This window comes from Pteropus vampyrus, unplaced genomic scaffold, assembly GCF_000151845.1.
Source record: "Pteropus vampyrus isolate Shadow unplaced genomic scaffold, Pvam_2.0 Scaffold472, whole genome shotgun sequence".
NCBI lineage: Eukaryota > Metazoa > Chordata > Mammalia > Chiroptera > Pteropodidae > Pteropus > Pteropus vampyrus.
In genome coordinates this window covers 1568448-1573438 of record NW_011889253.1, presented here as the reverse complement: position 1 = coordinate 1573438, position 4991 = coordinate 1568448, and the positions used below count along the sequence as shown (strand labels likewise).

The window sequence follows — 4991 nt, the reverse complement described above, 5'->3', positions numbered from 1 at the left end:
TTTGAGCCCTGCATACTGCACCAGGTTTCTTCCCTCCTCCAGGACCATTTTCACATGTTTACCAACTAGTCCATAGCAGAAGTCCTGCTACTTCACTCTGTGCCACACTATTAAGCCCTCTGGCCAACAGAACCTACCAGTCAATGCTACACTCCAGTTGACTATCCACGATCAAACCTCTTTTCAACAGATCTCGCCACAGTTATTCAGCAGGAAGTAGCTACAGAAGACTGAGTTGCCATCCTTATTCCATAAAACTGTTAGGTCCAAGAGAGCTCTATCCCACCCCTCATAGTGTAGGAACCAGACTTCTCCCTTACCTTTGTGTGGGAACGGGACCTTTCATCTGGATTAGCAATGCTATAAGCTCACCTCCCATCCACTAGACTCTACTCTATTCTCCACCAATTTATCCACCCTAAATATTCCCACCAAAAAGCCCGCCTCAAGTCTCATATAACTTTCGGGCCCCTTCGCATTTGGGGCTGATGCCACCTTCGGTTCAGCCCAGCTGTCACTCTACTACAATAAACCTTGTTTAAACCCTTCAGCCTTGTGTGTTCCTCCTTCAGTGAACTTAACACAAATCTCCAGATATGTGGAAGATTACCATCTTGGGTCATTCCAGAAGTTAACAATGCAGGAATAATTCTTCTCAAGGATGTGTTTTTTTATCATAAAAACTCTCAGTTTTTCCCCTTTTTAACACTCTGGATATTACCTAGTAGTGTTTCTCAATTTACAAATCATTTAAAACTCTGGAATAAAACTTTGTCAGTTAATTTTAGTGAAGTTTCCTGATTCACTTACGCTCAGTCAACACAATACTATATTTATATTGATTCTCTCTTCTCATATTTTCTGTAAGCATTGAAAGAAAAAAAAAAGATAAGGCTTTTCTCCCATATTTTGCCCAAGATCCAACTGCATTGCTCACAAGGTGTGCCCTGAACAAAACACTAATAGAGGAATACAATTCAGCTTTGCCACATTATAACAAAGATCATCTTTGCTCCAGTTTCTAATAACGTTTTTCCTTTGTGTCTGAGATCTCATCAGAATGGCTTTAGGGTCCATATTTCTATGAACATTCTGTTCTTAAACATGAATATGGAAAAAAAAGGGGGGTATGTTCTATGGAAGGTAACTTCACAGGATGATCTGATCATACATTACTATGTATGGGCAGGTCATAGTTGGTAGTCACACCTCAGGCATGTAACTTTTTAGTAAAAGGTTTACCTTTGCCTTAAGCAAGCCCTGTCCATTGTTTCTATGCATCTAGGTTAAGACATCCTTGAAATAAGCCATAATTACCCTCCCGAGAGAACATAATCGTGTTTACTATCCTTTAATCCAATCTCAGCCTTACTTTCTCCACCTCCATGTAATCTTCCTTAAATTCTCTCTTTAATTTCAAATGCATAAAAGAAACTGCAAAAGTGTTATTCTGTAGAGCATTGAGATCTTGCTCCCCAGCACATGTCATCAGTTTGGTTCAAATAAACTCTTATAAAGATTCTCTACAGGTTTGGACATTTCCTGTGTTGACAATTACTTGAATTTTTTTAAACCCAAAGAATGAGTATAACTATTATTATGACTAATACTATTAGGGGACAAGTAAAAGAAAATCAAACAAAATGGATTCTGAGTTCATTATTAATCTATATTATACAGGCCTTGTTGATGTCTTGGTATAGCTGTCTAACTCTGGTGTCAGTGGCTTTTTGTTCTCAAAGAATCTTTGATGTCCATAGACAGAAGTAGATGTCCACACGTGGTTAGATGCCTGATGAGGTCCCTTTCAATGAGGTTGGAGAGTGTTTTTTATTTGATGTCACTTCAAAAAAAAAACACAAAATCTCCAGGTGGCAGTCAACAATCTTTAAAGTCTTTGTCTCCTTGGAGCTTGCTATGAAAGAAAGCAGTTACCAACTTGGCATTTTCTTGAAATGACTTTGTCAAACCTTGGCAACAGTGTAAGTTGTCTCCTTTCAATAATGTCATAAGTTCCTTCTTTTAAGTCCAGCTTAAATGTACTGTGATGCGTAAAAGAATGCAAAAACCAAAAAAAAAAAAAAAATGGAGAGCCAAGGAGCAGGGAAGAATCAAGCAGCTGTCTTGGGTTTCCCATAGCCCTGACTATTCCTTTAATTTACAACCATCATTTACCTGTACAATGTACCCTAGCCGTTTTCCTACATTCATTGAGATTTTAACCTTTAAACTTCAATGTAGTGAAAATTAAAAAGTAAATAATTAGCATTCTTTAGCTTAAACGTTTTATAATCTCTAGAAACATTTTTTGTAGACATAAAATTCAATTATTAATATTGACTTATTTTTGTAAAAGCCAGGCAAATTACAGACATGTCTGTTTTACTTAAACCAACAAACTTAACCTAACTTTTATTTACTAATGATTACTCTTAGATCACATAAACTTGCAAAGCATTTGAGTTAGTTTCTCTATTTCTTTTTTTTTTAAAGCACCCTCATTCTTTTTATTTTTATTTATTTTTTTTTAGGTGAGGCAACCCTTGGTTGACCTCACAGATTGCAAGGACCTTGTCAACTTACAATCCCTTTTTTTTTTATGGCTACATCGCCTGATCTTCCTAGGTGATCTCCCATCCAAGTACTAACCAGGCCCAACCCTCCTTAGCTTCTAAGATCAGACAGGATCGGGCTTCTTCAGGGTAGCATGGCTGTAGACCAGTTCCTCTGTTTCTGAGAATTTTAGACTTCCCAATTCTTACAAGCTCCTACCTTAAAATTAATTTAAACAATATTATTTGGAGGTGGAAATCTATCTCACATTTACAACATACATATATATAGACAAACATGCAGACAGACACAAACAGAGACCTTTAGCCATGAGAAAAACAACTCACTCGTTTATAAAAGAACAGTTGGATCCAAATTTTTCCCTGGAGGCCTTTACAGTTTATATCTGTCCTTGATAAGTACAGACATTTTTAATACCTCAAAGAATTGGGTTGACACCTAAAAGACATTATAGATTGATCCATCTATCTAAATTCTCTTTTTAGAGCTTCAAGAGACCAATAAAATATGATTTCCATTCATTCTGCCTAATTTTATATTTTTTTTTTAAATTTTGCATGCAGAAATTTAGAAGTACCAAAGGATCCTCATCCCAGCCATCTTAGTACAAATGGAAGGCTGAAGCACACTTTCCCATGTTAATTTTGAGATCTGTCGAGTCTGAACACACTTTTAGGAAAAACCAGTTCTTACATGTATGTCTCCAGATGAGCCAAATGTGATGGATATCCCTATAGGACTCCGTTATGCCCTAGAGGAAATTTTTTCTCTGGCAATCCCACAAAGATTCTTAGTCACCTAAAGACACCCAGGCAAGGACCAGTGAGAGCTTACCATATGGCACCAGAACCAGAACTACAACACTTTCCACAGCATGGCCCCTCTCTCAGGCCCCTCTCTCAGAGTAAACCTATTCCAGAGAGCCCTGCCTTTCTTCCCAGAATTCCTGGCTTCTCTAGGGTCAGCTGCACTACTGCACTGGACACCTGCTGGTGCCCATCTCTGCCACTTCAGATTTGAGAGTCTGAAACAATTGTCATCACCCCACTGGCAATTTGAGTTGAGGAAGCAAGTGCCCTTCCTCTTTGGAGCTAAAGAGAGTTCAGTGTCTTATTTAACCAATAAAAGCTCAGTAAGCCATTCAATAAAAAGCCAAAATTAAAAGCAGCAACCCATTTTTTTCCTTTCCCTAGAATATCTCAACCTTTATCCACCTTGAGGATTTCTTAAGAACAGCTTAAATAAAGTGACAACCTGCTACTTAAAGCAAGGAGGCCCAGAATTCCAAGAGAACCTCACCCAAATTCACCTGATCTGAAGTGGAGAGCTGATGGGGCTCAATGGGTCCCTGCTGGTACTTATCACCAGGTTCGGGTCCACAGGGTGATACTGGGTAGGTTATGTCAGAATCCTGCCAACTGCACCAAGTAAATGTCGATGTAAGAAACATCAAAACCTGTAGAAAAAAATTGAGTTTATTTGATCCAAAGTGATGACACATACTAGCGAGCAAGATCTCAAATGCTTCAAATAATTTTTCAGTATGAATTCCCTGTATTAATTTCTGATTAGTATATCTTGAGTGGTTTATATTTCTTGCCCTGAACCCTGACTGATACACCAACCTGTGAGCTGTCCCCATATGGAGTAGAAAATAGAGTGGTCTAAAAACAAAAGTACATTCATTAACCCAGATTTTTTGTATGTGAGATGCTGATGAAAGTCTGTAATGGGAAGATGCTCATGCATCATGTCTAGCCCCAACCCCAGATTTAACTTTGGAAATGTGAAGTTTCATTAACCACCAAAAGAATTTTATCAAAAATATGCTGCAGCAAATTTCAAATAAAAAAAAAATTTAGATCCAACTAAACAAATACTGATTGAGTGCCTCCTCTGAGCCAGGCACTACACTAGGGGTGGCCAATGCAAAGATAAATAAAATTTGCTCTGTGCACTCACAGAGAATGTACTGCCTCTGTGTTGGGGAGAATAATTTTAATACAAGGTAACACTTGATAAATACAAAAGAAGATTTCTAGTCAAAATGCAATTGGAACACAAGGAAGAAGAAAGAGATAAACACTGCCTGAAGTGGGACAGGCATCCACCAAATCTAGCTGCACATGCTAAATCTTAGCCCCCTTGTAGAAGTGTATTTGTGGCAGGGACATTCTTTTCCTTTTCAAGAAAAACATAGTCTGGCTTGGGTACAGCAAGGACTACAGTCAGTGCTATTTTCACATTGGAGCTGACACCTGGACTGATGGCCTACTCATGTGCAAACCTCACTAAGAAGATTGGAAGTGAGTGGCCTTGGAGTGATTTTCCAGGCCATCGGGGCAGGATGAGGTTAGAGCTAGGGGCCCTGGGTCATTGTAGTGGGGGTAACAGGCCAGTGAGATGTGGCTATGTGG

At 38.7% G+C, this 4991-nt stretch overlaps 1 pseudogene; it reads right to left on the bottom strand.

The window, feature by feature from the left end:
• Window positions 1-2600: 2600 nt before the first annotated feature.
• Window positions 2601-2719, bottom strand: LOC111732606 (annotated as a pseudogene).
• Window positions 2720-4991: the final 2272 nt, after the last annotated feature.